This window comes from Cryptomeria japonica, chromosome 7 (assembly GCF_030272615.1).
Source record: "Cryptomeria japonica chromosome 7, Sugi_1.0, whole genome shotgun sequence".
In the NCBI taxonomy this organism is placed as follows: Eukaryota; Viridiplantae; Streptophyta; class Pinopsida; order Cupressales; family Cupressaceae; genus Cryptomeria; species Cryptomeria japonica.
In genome coordinates, this window is record NC_081411.1 from 363021412 (window position 1) to 363040680 (window position 19269).

Here is a 19269-nt window from a genome sequence, read left to right on the forward strand (position 1 = left end):
TTGGTATTATCCTATCCCTAGTTTGTCTTTCTCTCAGATGCTTTATACCTTCATTTCTACTTTACCGAGAGTATGACTATAAGATCGTACTTTGCTAAAGTGGGGGCTAAATATACAATCATAAATTGTACACCCCTAATTAGGGTTGTCCAATTCCACACTTAGTTTATCACCCACCTTAGTGTGTCCCTTTGTATTCATAGGGATCCTTTAGGTATTTAATTATTAATTTAATTAAATCTAAATTTCTCTCTCAATAATTCACATATCATAAAATTGGACCTCGAACCCTAGGTGTGCCCCTTTTTATTTTATTTTAAATTAATCCTAATAATATCCTAATTTCAATCTTCAAAGTACATTTTTGCATATTTAGGATTGACCTACTGTTTTGGATTTGACTTTATATTCACGATATCTCACATCCCTACAAAATTGGAAAAAAATTGGCTAGGCCAAAATGTTGGTCCCATACTTTTTTACCTGAATTTAAGGAGCTTAATTTGGTAATATTATAATGTTGAAATACCACTTTGTGTTAGTTTTTATTAATTATAAGCACATGCAAACATCAAGCAATTATAATGTGCAAACATTATCATCAATTCAAGAGTAGATCTGATTCAAGGAGCAACAAGATATATCAAGTCATCTTCAAATTATGTTTCAATTATTATTTCATGATGGATTTTGTGTGATTTATCATGTTTTTGCATCAACACATGAAGAACTTATCCTAAGAACATTGCATCACCTATTATAATTATTTTCATTCAATCATTTCAACCTTGCCCTCAAAAGGCATGCTTTTCCATTTCAATTCAAGTCACATTCCTATTTCAATTAGCGTTAATTTCAAACATGGGGTTTGACCTAAGGTAAAATCTTATCCACAACCTCATTTCTTTCCTTCTTGTGTTCTATTACAAGTACCCAATGGAGTCAAGAAGACCATAATAGCTTTAAGACCTAGAGACAGAGCATCCAGCCAAAATTCAGTAGAAAGTGCCTAGACCATGATGCCCAGCACCATGGTCCCCTAGGACTAGGAAACCAAAGACCCCAATCCTCCTTAGTCAACTTCAAATTTGGCAAGAAGCTCTTAAGAAGTCTCAAATTTCATTTTCCTAGTTCGGAGCTCAACCCAATCTCTAGGATCATGGCACCCAGCTCCATGGTCCTGCCAATTTGAGCTCAAATTTTGGTCACAAGTGCACAACATAATTCCATTCTTAGGTCAATACTTCTTATCTTAGTTCATTTAATTTATTAGTTTATTATCTTATTATTTTAGTCACTTGTATTCATCTTCTTTTCATAATTTCACATCCTCCCATATTTTGCACATTCATTTTTTATAGAAACAAAGGAATAGAAACCCTAAACGTATTCCTTGACTCTCTTCCATGAGAGTTAGTCAAATAGAATCACTCTTTTAGGTGCTTTCATATTCCAATGTATGAATTAAAGTGGAGTTATGTCATAATACTACTCAATTCCATTTGCATCCATTACAGTAGACATATGACAAGCTATCAAATATTGAAAACCAAAGAACTCATATTTGATCTTCTTGTATATGTCTGATGAGTAATAAATAATTGAACCAATATATTCAACTTACTTTGCCCTCATTTCAAAGACTAACTCATGTAGATACAAAGGCAATTGTCTGATAAAACTGATTTCTAGACCATTGGCCATCTTCTATAGAAATCAAATGGAACAAGCTACAAATCTTTTCTGCCTTAGATGAGATTGATAAAACTCTAATAGCTCCTCGTGTTCATCCTATTCAGCATTGAATTGATCTAGAAAGGCATTAAAATTGGATTCTAGAAGAGCCTCTAATATTTTAGTAACTATTTTCTTTTCTACCCTAACTACATCAAAATTTAGCTAGTTAATTTCATTCCTCATGTTTGAAACCTCAATCCTAACCAAATCCAGGTCATTCCTCAGTCCCAAAGTATCCTTAGAAGATTGTTGTTGCAAAGTAGGAGGCTGATAAGTTGGACTAGAGCATAATTGTTTTCCAATTATTTTACCCTTTCTTTCAAATATCTATTTTCTTCATCTATCTTCACAAAGACCTTATGAGCGAATTTGGCAATATTGACTAACATATCAATTGCCTTTGAAGTTGTTGTATCTGCTACTCTTTTAAGGAGTAGGATCCAATAAATCTTATCTTGTTGTTGAATCATGGATGGCTTATGTGTCATAGGATATAGACACCATATTGCCAACAAGTCTAAGTGGTCATCAAAAATAGTCCCAGAAAATAGTTTGTTTGCATTTTCCAGATCTAAAATTTTGAAATCAATGTCATATCTCCTCCTGATATTATCAAAATAAATGGTATAGGAGATATCCCAACCTTCTAGGAGTGAAAATCCACTTTTCTTTACAATCCACCTCCTCATTTTAGGGGTCATGCTCCCCAACTGTTCTTTGTCATTCTTCAAAATGTCATCTTTTATCCTTTACCTTCCTCCATTGAGGTTATCAAGTTATATATTCCTCCTCTATATATCTTATGTAATATTTTTAAGCATAAATTATTGAAACTCCCTGGTGTGAATGAAATTCCCATCACTCATTAACTCATCATGTGAAACAAGTCTCACATAATCAATAGCATCTCCCCCCAATTTGAAAGCATCAAGGGTCCTTTCAAGAGAGGAGTCATCTATCCTCACACCAAACCTTGTGTCAAATTTGTGAGGGGTCATAGGTGGTTCAACCCGAATGTTGAATCCGTCATAATATTCAGAAGTAATGTCTCTTCCAAGAGACAAAGTATGTAGGGGTGTCATATCCCTAGTTCTCTCAGGAACAAAGAGAGGTTTCCCACTAGAAGAGGAGGAAGCAACCATTGGCCTTTTTGAGGATGAAACAATAAAAGATATAGGTGGTGGGAGAGGTACTACCGGAGGTAATGGTGATGCTTCTAAGAAAGGAGGAACAATGGGTGGGGCCTCATAACTAGGTGGAGGTTGTGATTGGATAGGTCTATGAGGTAGAGATGATATTCTAATGGGAGAATAAATGAATTGGGTTTAATTAGGCTCGGCTTTAGCTAGAGGTACCTCTGGCTCCACCATTTTTGGCCTCTGAAGAGGCAATATTTGATCAACATATCTATAGGCACTAAAATTTTCCTTCATCTTCACTCCAGGAATCAAAATTTCTTCCCAAGAAGGGGAATAGGACCTATCAACTCTCCTCTTTAAGTTCTCATAGTACATTATCTTATACCATATTTCCTTTTGCTTGAGAACTTCATTGTAATCCAAAGCATTTTTTATTTAATCTTCTTCTTCATTACATTCATGTTTGGGATTATTTTCCTTTACTGAGCCATGTACAAAGAATTCAAAATCATAAAATACATATTTATCATGAGGGAGATTATGCTTATTTAGAATGTTATTCAAAAGGTCATATGCTCTCCTATTAGTAAAATGGTCAGTATAGCTAGGTTGATAAGCTGATTAATTTGATTGAGATTGATGCTAGTAGAAGATAAGTTGGTACAATGATTTATTGAATGATTAGGGAGTGATGGGATCCCCTACTAAGAAGTATGTTGATTGATTTGATATTAGAGGCAAAAGACATATATCAGTTGGATAAAGTGATTGATTAATCTTTGAGATAAGGAAGATAAAGATTAATGATGAAGGGAAAATGATGATAGAAATCACTAATGAAGAAAAGGATATGAAAGTGATGAAAATGAATTGAAAGAGATTGAGGAAATAGATGACGACAAAGGGAATGAGAGTGATGATGAAGTAAATCAAGTTGATGAAGAAGGAGTTGAAAGTGATGAAGAAAATGGATGATGAGAAAGGTGATATGAAAGTGATGAAGAAAATAGAAGATGAGAATGAGATGATTAAAAGTTTTTGTGCTTTTTTTCAGTACTTTATCATCATTGATCTTATAATGGTAAAAGCATAAACTCATTTGAATGTGGATTAGACCCAAATGAATCAACATACCAATTGCATGTGGGAAAACACATCGGAAAACTAAGGAATCCCCCATTTCATATGAGACCCATGCCTCCTTGATGATATTAAAAAACCATGTCCTAAGACGAGTTATCATATTACTAAGAAAAATCCCATAGGAAAAAAACAAGAAAACATGCCCCATCCACACCTTTTTAGTCAAACACATCCTTGAGATAAAATCTCTAGTCAGAGACATCCCGAAAAAGCTAAAAGACATGTAACCAAATATAAAATCAAAAACAATAAAAAACGTACCAAACAAGCAAATAACATGCTTCGGTCTGAAATGATTCTTATCACAGTTGTGTGTTTAATTCAACAAGTTGATAAGATGTTGTTATGTCTGCTCGATCTTGGTCTCATCATGCCATGATTTTATTGAAGTCCAAAGTTGCATTTTTTTAAATTGTAATCAATCCATGAACTAAATGTCATTATTATGGAGAAAAGGTAAAGTGTTACAATTAATTGTGTGAGTAAAAAAGACAGAGAGATAATAGTTCCTCTAACTATGAGATTCCAAATATCCCAACCCACCATTAGGTTGAGGAGATGCCCCAATAAGAGATAGGACTGGTTTATTATGCATGGAGAATCGTGTCTACAAGTTATGCAAAATAATCCATAGGCTATGGTGGGGTGGAAAGGTTATTATGAATATGGATATGAGATGAAAGATCAAGTAGAATACTAAAAGAGGGAAGAGTAATGTCCCTACACATGGCATCGGTTGCTCGGTTTTCACCATGGTACTTGCCCAAGGTGCCACCAAAGTGATTTTCACACATGGATAAATTTATCTCTTTACTTTTTTTATCTCTTTACTTTTTTCTTTTCTTTTTTCATTTTTTAGGACTTTTTTATGTTTTTTTTTCATTTTTTAAGGACTTTTTCTAATTTTTTCATTTTTCAAGACCTTTGCTAATTTTGTTTCTTCATTTTTAGGACCTTTTTCTGATTTTTTTTCATTTTTTTTAGGACCTTTTAAAGAAAATCCCTGAAATACTTAAGTCTAAAACTTGTGAAGGTAAATGTTGTTGATTGGATCTTCAATGGTTCAACCAATGAAGTAGCCTACTGATATGCTTTCAATCCATATATAATAGTATTAATGTATGGACCGAGCCACCTAGGTTCAAACTTGCCCTTTTTCTCTTTGTCTTGTTGATTCTTTGGATTCTCTTTAAGGAAAAGATCACAAATTTCAAATGTGCATGACTTAACTCTGTGTTGTAGCTTATGCACATATGCTAGTAGTATACTTTGAGACAATTAATGGTAGTCTATCGTCTTTCATCCAACCATTCCAACTAATGGAAGAAGGAGACTCTATAGTCTTCATCACTAATCAGATTGTGCAAAGAGACCCATAAGGAAGGTATCTCGACCTTAATGGGAAATATGACTTCAACACAATAGATAAGGGCATACAGAGTGGTTCTTGTGGGAGTGTGGATACTTGTGTGATCAGGCCACAAGACATGACTCAATTGAATATGCCAATCACAACTAGCTTCATTGACTATCTATTTTAGAATTTTTAGGATACCTTTATTAGAAGCCTCAACCTAGTCGTTACCCTGAGGATAGTATGGTGTTGAAAAATAGTGTTGAATGTGGAACTTCTCATAAAGCTCACACACATCTTGATTTCTAAAGGGATGATTATTATTTGAGATGATAGAAAGGGTGACACTTGAAGGAAAACAAATAGACCACTGAGATGGGGGGTGAATCAATGTAACTTTTAAACTATAAAAGCACTAAAATCAGATAGAAAAAATATCAAAGAATGAAAAGCTAAACACACATGCACATCATATGCACATAACATAATGTGTACGAGGAAAACCCATGGTGGGAAAAATGCTCGATGAGAAAAGCTTCTAGAGACTATTTCTTTAATCCACCCTCACAAATAAAGGCTTGATTACAAGTTTATCGGCACCAACCCAAAGGAACACCAACCTCTAACTTTATGAGAACCAACTCAAAGGAGCACGAACTCCTAATTTGAGCACCCACCCAGATGACATACAATGAGTAAATATTTAATTATAGTTAAGATACCTAGTTACAAATGAAATTTTGTAGCTCAATATTGTTCTACACTTCTATTCAAGACTTTTGCTACTTGCTCATAGTTTTATGCTTGGTATGTCACTATGTTATGGTAATACTTTGAGTTCATTTCTCTGCAGCCCTTGTTCAACTCTCTCGTTTGTTAATATATTATTCTATATCATTTCTTCACCTCTTTTATTTGTTATCTCTCATGCATCTTTCTCCACTATGTCATCTTATTTTGGGTACCTTATTCACCTCTTTGCTCTGCCATTATTATGCACAGAATCTAAGTTCACTCTTTTTCACCATCCTCTTCAATTCTCTACTATGTGAATCATTTTATGTGTCCCTCTTCTTGTTTTACTTCTCTTCTTTGTTGTTCTCACTAAACTTGCCTCTTAATCGCTCCTCTTCTATACTTACTATCAGCAACACCTTTCACTTGATCTCCAATAGAAGTGTTTCCAATAATCCTTCTTGGTCCTCTATTTTTCTATCTTTGCATTTGTTCTCATTTGTCTTTCGTCTTCTCTTCACCCTTGATCATTTTGCATGTAGTCTCTTTCAGTGTTGTGCACCTACTTATATACCATTTTATGTAGGCATTCTAAGTTTGCTACTATGTACCCTCACTTTCTCTTTTTGTGCTTTATATTCTTAATGAGTCTACCTTCACTTCTTTGTCATTTATACACCTCACATATAGTATCTATGCTCTTCTCAATAAATATTTCACTCTACTACACCCCTTTCTTAACTCTTTGCATAGAAATACCCCCTTTTTTTATGTGCTTCCACTACCTCACTGCTCAATAGCCTCTCATGCTCACTGAGACACACCTTCTCCAATCTTGCTTCTAACTGTTTGACAATATTTTATGTGTTGAAGTATTCCTGAGTTATTCACCTACTCACCACTTTGTAATACAAACATTCTAAGACTGCTTCTCTGCACCCCTATTTTAGCTCTCTATTATGTATCCTCTTGTTTTTACATATCTTTTACACCTCCCTACTCTCCTACAACTCACACACTCTTCACTCACAACTTCTAATATCTACTCATTTTTAGTGGTAGTCATCTACGTATTTCAAAGATCTTCCCTCCAAAAACAATTTAAAAAATCTACTTGAGCCACTAAATAATCTATTTTATCTAATCATTTCAATCTGGCAGCCATCCATATTAAATGCCACCTTCCTTCTTCTTCCAGCAACCTCTATGCTCTAGTTTGATCTTGTACACAACCCCATTCTTGAAATAAATTATTTTACTTTCCTCTATTCAGCATTTACTTCTTTTTTTATTTGTTGGTCAATCTAAAAAAAAAAATTCCTTTGACATGCAAGCTCCTTATAGCTTCATAGACCTGTCAACAAGGGTCCTTGTCCATGTAACCCTTATGCCTCATTCAATAACATGGTGGAAAATGGGACCCATCAACATAAATCTATACTCACAAATGGTCCCCGTGTAGGAGGTATCCATAGTGGACTCATGAGCGGAGTGCTGAGATGGCATGTCCAACAACCTGACTAACACAACGTGTTATGCAAACCCTTTAATAGCTTGCAACTAACACAATGTGTTATGTTGTAATGCAACATTTTTTCTTAATCAAACTTGTTTTCCCAATGCCTTCACAAATCTATTGCCTTTTCCTTCTCTATCCAATTACAAGTCCAATAGAAAACTCAAATTTTCTTCTCTTTCTTCTTTATGATATTTGACTAAATGCAAACTCCGTGCTTGTTTGTTCGGCTTTCTCACATACACAGAAATATACTCAACTCTGCCAACATGAGACAACTTCATCTCAACTAAGATAATCTTCACTTTGGGACACTCACCATTTATGCATCTCTATCCAGTACATCTTCTCAACTATTGACATCAATGACAAACCAATACCAACAATCTCCACCTTTAGCATTGATGTTAACTGCACTCATCTTCTCCCCCATTGACAACAATGGCAAAGGGTGGGTCAAACAGCCTTTTCTCACCTAAAAACACATGTCACTTCCCCTATCATAGTTCACATCAATACTAGCTACTATAAATTGCTACAAATCATGCTAATAAAGAAATAAAGTGCAAATTGAGACTTTCTTCCCCTTAAGGATGCAACTTCTACTATTACTCATACACCGACAACAAACTAGGTCAAGGTCTTAGGATGAAAAATAGTATACTCCCCCTCAACCAAAGGCTTCTAATTCCATCTAAGTGTTGGATGAAAAATAAACTACACCCAGTATTAGTATAAGGTATTCAAATGTGTCCTTAGCCAATGGTTATAAAAATATCAACTACTTTCTCACCAGTACTTACATATTCAACCTTGACTTCTTTTTCAGCTGCCTTCTCCCTCAAGAAATGATACTTAATTGCTATGTGTTTTGTTCTTGAGTACATGAAAGGATTCTTGGAGATTTTAATTGCACTTGAATTATCACATTTTATGGAGATGGGATCTGCATACTCTACCTGGATGTCCTCAATTATTTTCTTCATCAAAACTATTAGATACATCTTATACCATGAGTAAACTAAGAGGGGGGGTGAACCAGTTTACTATCTAAAATTAGAACTATTGTATATTAAAACCTTTGAACCAGAGTACAAAGAAACCAACACAATGAAAAATAGAACATGAAAGCATAGTACTCACAACAATATTATTTTGATGTCGAAAACCTAGTAAAGGGAAAAACCATGGTGGGAAACCCTACCCACAATCAGATAATACTTCTGCAATAGTATGTGAAATAGTTACAATGGAGATTGCACTTGCAATCAGGCTAGCCACCTAGACCACACTACTCATCAGAAAAGCAAAGTCTCACTGACTTATAAAACATCAGACTACAATCCAGAAAGAATGAACTATGAAAGTAGCATCTACTAATGCTTGATACAGTTCCAGTTAAGCACAAATGTCTACCCTACAATACAAAACCTTCTCAAACCTTCGCTAAATGATATAACCTTGTTCGCACATAAACCACTCTCTAATAATGCAGACATAACCATACATCCATGATACTAATTACATGAATAAGTGACCTATAAATACATATCATACTTTACTAACAAGGTCGACTAAACCCTAAACCCATAAACCCATAATTACAAAAATTAAATCACACGATACCACCAGACCAATATTATGATTTACATTACATAGTATGGACCTAATTTAAGTACTCAAACAATTACATCCATCAGAAATTCCGCTAAGATCAAGATCCAACACGCTTTAGCAACCAGTAGAAACCCTCAGTAAAATAATAGAAAGTCTAATCGCATCCAAATAGGACCATCATAATAACATGCCAGCCAATGCAACACCACCAGATAGTTGGGACATAATCAAGAAGCACCTTCAGCATGATAGAAACTGTTCCCATATGCCGGACCAAAATTGTCTAACCAAGTCATCAAATATTGCTTACCGGTAAAGCTAACCAGTACCAGGAAATACCAACCGGGAACAAAAGCGATAGCAACCAGAGTACCAAATCATTGACAACCAAAATTTAGAAAACATATAACCCTCTAGAATAAGCTAAATCCAAAACTAATTCCAAAGATCTGATCGTACTGGATCAGAATCATAGCTAAAACCAAGATGATTACCAAGACTAACCGGGATACACTGTTGACATCAATGACAACACTTAACCAAATCCAACATATTGCCAACAATGTCCCCCTTTGGTATTGATGGCAACACTGAATGTGGAAAGCATCCAAGTGCCAAGGAATGCCAACAATGTTGGCAAATGCACACTCCAATGAGAAATTGTAGGTGACTGAAGGTATTGTCATTGATGGAAACCTTGCAATCATGTGATACTGACAGGCAGACACAGGCACCAGCACCAGTAGACTCTACACCAGCACACAGAACACTGGCAATGAAAAGGAAGAATATCGGCATCCTAGCTGACAACAATTTTGTATTAATGTATTTTGTAATTAATTGTAAAATCGTTTGTAAGTCGACATGGCAGATTGTAATATGACTCATATATGTATGAGATCATTGTAGATCATTTTGTAAACAAGAGATAGGCTATGAAATATCAAAAAGTAATAGCAGACCTAATATGCGAATTATTGGTTAAGGGTTTATGTTGTAACAGAGCTTAAACCGAACTTGAATTTGGCATAGCAGATGCTAATTTGAAGCAGTACAAGACACTGGATTAGTATAATCCATTTTTGTAAGTCAGTATGACTTCTTTTGTAATTGAGCAGTGAGCTCTAGGCACTTGGCCTTCCTACATGTGCAGGCCCCTATTGTAAGAGTAATATTCCCTTATTGGCCAGTAAGCAAATATTGTGGGTCACAAATCCCATCGAGGTTTTTCCCACACCGGGTTTCCTCATTAAAATACTATGTTATGGTGTGCTTCTCATGTTGTTGTTATTGTTCTTATTTACTGTATTATTTCTGGTTTACCGGTACTCAGTTTTAATATGCTTTTCATGTTTTAAATCAAGTAATTTGATATACTGGTTAGATACTAATTCAACCCCCCCCCCTCTCAATATCTTTGGGAATCCTAACAATTAGTATCAGAGCTTGGTCCTCTATTTTCAAAAGCCTAACAGCTTGGGGAAGATCTTGTCGCCGGTAGAGATGGAAAACTTGAGAAAGCAATTGGAAACAACTCTTACAGACTATGATGCAGAAAAAGTGAAGAATATCAAACTTGAGGATGATCTGAAGGATGCTCAGGATATTATTCAAGCACTTCAAGAGAATTTTACTATTGCAAGGAACAAGAGGAAAGAACTTTGTGAAAAGATGCAGAATGAGGAAAATGAAAAGGATACTCTTAATGATTTGGTAAACAAGCTAAGACAAGAAATCAGTACAACAAAGAATGAGATGCAGGATATGACTATGAGATTCTATAAAGAAATTGAAGACAGAAAGAAGAATGAAGAAGACTTGGTTAGAAGACTAAATGATGTTGGGAATGAAAACACAAGACTTAGTCATGAAAATGATATGTTGAAGACAGATCTAATGCACACACAAAATGATAGAACTGAACTCATGAGATAGAAAGGAATCTTGGAGAATGTACTGACTGCTACAAATCAACACAAGGAGAAATTCAAGAAAAGTTTAGAAGAACTTGGTGACATGCTGAAGAATCAGAAACCTAATGGTGATACAAATGGCCTTGGCTTTGAAGTTGGTGAAAGCTCCGGTACTGCAAACAGTCATGATCATAGCAAACCGGTAAGACAACCTACTGCTTACAAATTTAATGGAAAATGCTTTAACTATAATAAGTATGGTCATAGAGTGAATCAGTGTAGATCTAGAAATCATTAGAATACTAATACACCCACCAGTCAATGTTCTAAATGCAACAAAGTTGGTTATAATTCAGAAAATTGTAGAATGAATGTAAGATGTTATATTTGTGGAAGATTTGGACACTTATCTAATCAGTGCTAAACACATACTAGCATAGGATATGGGAAATCTATTCAAAATAACAATGTAACTTGTTATGCCTGTAACAAAATTGGACATATTGCAAAATTTTGTAGAAGTAAGGCATCACCGGCAAATACCAAAGGTCCTAGTTTGAAAGGTAAAGAAAAGGTTGAAGAGGTAAAGAAAGAATTCTGAAAACATTGGATTGGAAAGTCAGGTCAGAATGTTGAAGGGAATACCCCTCCATCGGAAGAATAGAGTAACACTCCACTGAAAGGAGACTCTTCATCTAACTGAAGGAAAATCCTTTGGGGGTTTAGCAACAAAATGAAAAACATGCTATTATTCCCTCGGTTGATAGTGACAAGTTGAAATTACTTCTATACCGGCAAATGAGTTAAGTTGTGACTTAACCAGTGAGCATTAAATGTGGTAGTTGGATAAAATAACATTATAAAGAAAATGTTTTGGCTCCTTTTTCATTCACCGAGCATTCAAATCTTCGAGAGCGCGAAAATTCCTGAGCGAAGGCAAACTAAGCAAAGAAGTGAAGCAATCCATCAAAGCATTCATCCTTAAGGCAAATTGAGGTATTTATAGCTATGGCATCTTCATCCACTCCTGAATTTATTGCAAACCCTACTGTTGTTGAGGTTGTTAAGCACCCTAGACCCGTATTCCAACTGGTTCCCGCAATTGTAAAGAAAGATGATATCATAGGTGCATTTTCTCAAATTCCTAAGGGAGTAGTATATGCTGAAGACCCTAGGATGTATATGCATTATCATATTGAGGAATTAGGTGATGATGAGATCAAGAATATGTATAAAACTGTGACTTGTGATGAGTCTGGAAATGTCAAGCCGGAACATAAAATAGTGGAACCCTAGGTTAAACTGAAATCCTTAGTATCTCGGATTTTCCCAAGGATATCATTGTTGGCAAATGAAATTGTAGGTGATTGAAGGTTTTGTCATTGATGGAAACCTTGGAATCATATGATATTGGCAAGACAAATATACCAGCGTCGGTAACAACAAACTCCACGCCGACACACAGAACACCGACAATGAAAAGATGGATACTGGCACTCTAGCCGACAGGAATTTTGTTGATAATATATTTTGTAATTAATTGTAAAATCATTGTAAGCCGACATGGCAAGTTGTAATATGACTCATATATGTATGAGATCATTATAAAACATTTAGTAATAATGTGATAGGGAAAATTATGCAGACCTAATATGTGAAATATAGGTTAAGGGTTTATGTATAAAGCAGAGCTAAAACCAGTACTGGATCTGGCATAGTAGATGCTAATTTGAAGCAGTACAAGACATTGGATTTGTATAATCCATTTTTGTAAGTCAATGTGACTTCCTTTGTAATTGAGCAGTGAGATCTAGGCACTTGGCCTTCCTACATGTGTAGGCCCCTCTTGTAAAATAGTAATATTCCCTTAGTGGCCAGTAAGTGAATAATGTGGGTCACAAATCCCACCGAGGTTTTTCCCACACTGGGTTTCCTCATTAAACTACTATGTTATGGTGTGCTTTTCATATGATTGTTGTTATTCTTGTTTATTGCATTATTTTTGGTTTACCGGTACACGGTATTGATATGATTTACATGTTTTGAATCAAGTAAATTCACAAATCGGTTAGATACTGATTTGCCCCCCCCACCCTCTCAATATCTTTGGGAATCCTAACAATCATAAGGATTGTGTTAACCAGAGTACATGGTGAATTTTTCTGGTTAGAGTCAATTCACAAAATCACAAAAGAAGTGGTAAAAGCTGTAACAGGGTTACCTTCCACCGGTAACAGACCTGACAAAATAAACAAGGTCTCAAATGACACAGTGATAAACCTAACTGGTGTAACATTTGATAAAAGGTCTCTAAGGGTGAATGATGTAAAAGACATAAATGTCAGATTTATCAGTATGATCTTAGGTTATAAGGCTACACATGAAAATAGGTTGAACTCAGTTTCTAGCCTATGTATCAAAAGTGCCTATGATATGGTTAATGATAATGCAAGGATAGATGTATGTGAATGGCTCAAAGATGAGTTGATAGACAATCTAGGAAAGATTAAAAGACATAAGAAAGGAACATTCAGATTTGGAAATTTGCTTGTTTTTCTGATGTTGTACATAACAAAACAAGTACCCAGTATTGGTGTAAGAGAATTTGGTTTTGACATTCCGGTAGGAAAACAATTGTTGGATCTATTGAACAATATGGGAGAAAACCGAGAGAAAAACCTAAATGAACATTTTCAAGCATTGAAGACTCGAATGAAAACTAGAGTAAGACTGTCACAAGCTATTGTGGATAAATATCAAAAGAAAATTTGTTTTGTGATCAAGAAAGATGAAATCTTGATGGAGGCAGTTGTCCCTAGAACTATCTGGGTAACTGAAATGGGCTACGAAACAGATGACAATATCATTGAAACTTATGCAAAATCCCTCCTTGAAGCACCCAATGAACCTACTAAGGAAGTTTTTGGAAATGTTGAAACAATAGAAAGTGGAATTCAATCAAGGAAAAGGGTTAAAAATATTGAAGCAACCATAAGGAAAGGAACCTGGCAAGCTAAATCAATCAAGGAAGATGTTTTGAGACAAACTGGTATAAGTGAAAGTGAGTTGGAAGCACCTCAACTAGATACTCATCTTTCACTAGTTGGAACTTCTTCTGAGAGTGATATACCGGCAATATTTAAAAGGGTAGAAAGGAAAAGAAAACCCACACCGGTACCCTCTCCTACACCAAAAATAACTAGACAAAAACAACAGGCAGTAAGGCCCCCAACAAAGAAAATGACTCCTAATAAAAAGAAGGTAAAACCAGATATCGCTCCAATAGACAAACTTCTTAGCGAAATTACAGAGGATGGTACGCTAAAGAACATCAACAAAATATACAATACGCTATCAGTTGATGATAAGGAAAGCATAGAGAATAGTGTAATCTTACACTTAGATATATACAAGAAATTTTTGATGGAAGTTGTTGATGAAATTCCAAATGATCTGTATAGGAGACTAGAAGCTAGAAGGTTACCTGTTGTTGAGCTGGACAAGAAAATTAAGATTGAAAAACTACTTGCAGTACATCCAGTCAACTCAACTGATGAAATAGATAAACTAATTAGTGAAGCAATCCGGACAGTATTCTCCACTGCTCACTAGCATGTAGCACTAAAGGTAGGTAGAGTAAAGGAAGTCTCTGAGGAAACAACAGATGCATGCGATATATTCTTTGTGGAAAAAGAAAAATAGGAAGAATTACTCAGACTAAAGACTATTAAAGTATATCAAAAGGACAGAGATAAGGGGAAAGGTAAGGTAGGTGGACCTCCAAGCCTTAAAATAACTAACAATGTGCCCACACCTCTTTCAGATACTCCACCGGTAGATACTACTGACAGTCAACTGGCCACAGAGAGTATGAAGACTCCACTAGAGGATACAAATCCAGGGTCTGAAATTTTGTATACTATGAATGTAGACACCCAGGAAGTAAATGTTGTGGTTGACAGAGAAACCACTGAAGATAAGGAGAAAGATGTGACTACTGAGTCATCGACTGCAGAGGTTAAGATAAGAATAGAAAAACCCACATAGGTAGAGCAACCGACTGAGGATACCACTGAGAAACCGGTAGAAACAACTGAAAAACCATCTGAAGAACTGGCAAAAGAGAGTTTAGAGGTACAAACTGAGACTACATCTGAGAAACCAGTAGTTGAAATCTCAGAGAAACCCTCTAAGATATAGATAGAGAAACCAAAATAGGTACAGGTTGAAGCATAGGTTCAGATAGAGACATTGCCACCAGCCCAAACTGAAAAGCCCAAACCCTTACTTATTGAAATGCAAACATAGACTAACCTACCAAAGGTCGAATCAAGCAAAGTAATTACTGCAACTGGTAGCATGGCTATTGTAAAGACTATTGGACAAACATCTGGTACATCTATGGCAAAATTCATACCTACAAAGAGAACAGAGGTCTTATTGGATTCAATAAAGAAGATCACAGAATGTAATGCACAAGCCTATACGACTATTAATGATACAATTCCAATTCTTAAATTGATAGCACCAAAGTGCATTGTTGATAATAAGGATTCTTTAGGTCAACTAGACACATTGTCTAAGTTCGTCACCGGCAACATATTGACTGTTGATTAAATAAATGAGGATACATTTAAGGAAAGAATGATTAAAGAAAAAGAGAAATTCTTTGAGGAAATTGTGAAGAAGAACAAGGAGAAAATGGATACCCTATTACCGAAACTTGGAGAAATAATTTTTGACTTCAAGAAATTGTACAGGGACACTTGTAAGACAAATATCTTAACAGAAGACCTTGACAAGGAAATCAGTAAAGCACAAGAGAAGATTAACAATATTGCTGACAATCTGATAGGATCATCGGATTTATTTTTGGAGATAGAAAAGAAGATTGCAAAGCTAGAAGAGAAAATCAAGAAGTTAGAGAATGACAAACAAAGAATAAAGGATAAAGCAAAGGACTTGAAATGCAGACTTGGTCCAAGACTAGAATACCTCATTTCTTTGAGAAAAGAAATATCTGAGGTTCTGGTTCCCGGACTGAAGACACTAGAAGAGAAAATGCACATGCTCGCCGATACAGTGCAGAGAACACAAGAGGCAATAAAAGACAGCAAAACATTCAGTAATGGTATAAATTTGATTTTGACAGATATCTTTCAGATTGTAACCCACCAGTTACAAGAATCCAAGTAGGACTCCACTGACAGCGAATGACAACCTTTGTCATTGATGTCAAAGGGGGAGAAGTGTGATGAGAAAAATGGTCAGAAAGAAGTAGAGATTATCTTCTTAGAGGGAGCACACATTTTTGCACATACAGTTTTTTGGACTTCAGTTTTTGGATACATTCTTGAATTTTTCTCATGAGTGTTGCCATCAATGCCAAAAGGGGAGATTGTTGGCAAATACACACTCCAATGAGAAATTGTAGGTGATTGAAGGTATTGTCATTGATGGCAACCTTGAAATCATGTGATACCAGCAGGCAGACATAGGCACTGGCACCGACAGACTGTACACCAGCACACAGAACATCGGTAGTGAAAAGGAAGAATACCGGCATTCTGGCTGACAACAATTTTGTATTAATGTATTTTGTAATTAATTGTAAAATCTTTTGTAAGACAACATGGTGGATTGTAATATGACTCATATATGTCTGAGATCATTGTAGATCATTTTGTAGACAAGAGATAGGATGCGAAGTATGGAAAAGTAATAGCAGACCTAATATGTGAATTATTGGTTAGGGGTTTATGTTGTAATAGAGCTTAAACCAGTACTAAATCTGGCATAGTAGATGCTAATTTGAAGAAGTACAAGGCACTTGAATAGTATAATCCATTTTTGTAAGTCAGTGTGACTTCTTTTGTAATTGAGTAGTGAGCTCTAAGCACTTGGCCTTCCTGCATGTGTAGGCCCCTATTGTAAGAGTAATATTCCCTTATTGGCCAGTAAGAGAATATTGTCGGTCACAAAACCCACCGAGGTTTACCCACATCGGGTTTCCTCATTAAAATACTGTGTTATGGTGTGCTTCTCATTTTTTTGTTATTGTTCTTATTTACTGCATTATTTCTAGTTTACCGATACTCAGTTTTAATATGCTTTTCATGTTTTAAATCAAGTAATTTGATATACCAGTTAGATACTGATTCCCCCCCCCCCCCTCTTAGTATCTTTGGAAATCCTAACAAAAAATCTCCAAAAGACCGATCTGAAATATATAACTCCCCCTAAGATTAACAGTTTTTCACATGAACACCATCTCTCCCCCTTTGACATCAATGACGAAGGATGGATATCAAATGTCATCCCCACCAAAATACCCTACAGAACTACATTAACTAACATGCAAAATAGAGATAACAAAAAACATTTAACGTCATATAAACTAATGCAACGTATATAATCAAATACTCATATGTATTTAGCAATCATTAACATTCAACATATAATTACACATAATAGACATAAAATACAAATCATACTATGCAAGTGGCAATAAAATACAATAATAATCTACCTTCCTTAGGGTATCTTAACACCACTACTTAAACTGACCACTTATCCATTTCTAAAACTGAAAACATATTTACTTCCATAATTCAAATGCAATCTAACTTATTATCATTAATTCCTTTCACACTACCATACATGAATTCATTACTTAATCTTAGAATAATCTATGTTTATTCTAACCTTCCCATTAAGTTCATTTTAAAGAACCAATACTAAATGTTCCCAAACCCAGCCAATCATTTCCTTAAGCGTCACATACACATATCAATACCTATTTCCACACCATTTAACCATAGAATTATGAACTAATTACATCATCTAAATACAAGTACACATCCATATTTCAATGTCAATGTTTCCTATTAAAGATTCATTCTCAAGATACATATAATACATCATTTTCCTAATAACATCTACTAGATAGAATAGTACAATGTCCTTTTACAGCAATGAGCATAGCTCTCAAATACAATTACATATACATGTCTAATAAGTCAAGTACAATAATCTTCTACTAATATCCATTCACAAATTGAAGAGATAAGAGATCCACATCCATGCAAGCATCCACTGAAGAACATCCCAGTGGAAGAAAGGCACCAATCACCTGACCATGTGGAACCAAAGGAACCACCCCCCGTGCTAGGAGATGACACAAGATCCCACACATACTATAGATCTAGGTTGACACCTATCTACCAAAAAGGAAATAACTCTAACACAACCAAGGAAAACATACCAAACAACCAAGAGAACGTCCAGAGATGAATCAACACCAAGACATAAGGATCTAAAATCAACATGTAGGGAAAGAGTATCATCACATGCTACCGCAAAGGATACACATGTGGAACCGTCTCAACCTTTGAGAAAATCAAGGGAGTTTGGTTTGCCTAGTTACCAGATCCTCTACCTCACTCTGTTATCTAATCCATGAGATAGGCACCACAACATATTTATTATCTTGCTTAAATGAGTTACTACTACCTAAGTTTAATTTTTATGTTCTCACTTATTATTAACAATGGAAAACCTTCAATGAGCTATCCAAACAATCTAGACCCCGACTCTCTTACTCAAGAATCCTATCATTCTATTCCTCATGACCTCGGTAGACTCGTGGAATCCCACTCCCCCTACTCAAACAACAAAGCTTGCAAACCAAAAATCCAACTACCCAAGATAAAACACCATAAATACACATTGAGCCAATAGCATAATCCACATGGGTTACATAAATCATACAAGCTCATAAAGTAAACAACCATCATTTAAACAAGGTATAATACATCTTGCAGCTATACAAATAATCAAATATTATATCAAATCTCTTCTCCAGACATCCAAGAGCATTCAAAAATGCAACACAGCCTCTAGTAGACCTCCTAAACAAATAGAGAAACCCAAAAGATCAAACTAAAACTCTAGAAAGAAAAATAATTCAAACAACACAAAATAGCATATATATTTAGTAGAATAGTGCATATGAACACCAAATTAGTGAATTTAACTATTTATTTAGCACATATGACCTATCCTTCAATGCATACAATAAATATTCTACACAATGAACAATTTTTTTAGTGCAGA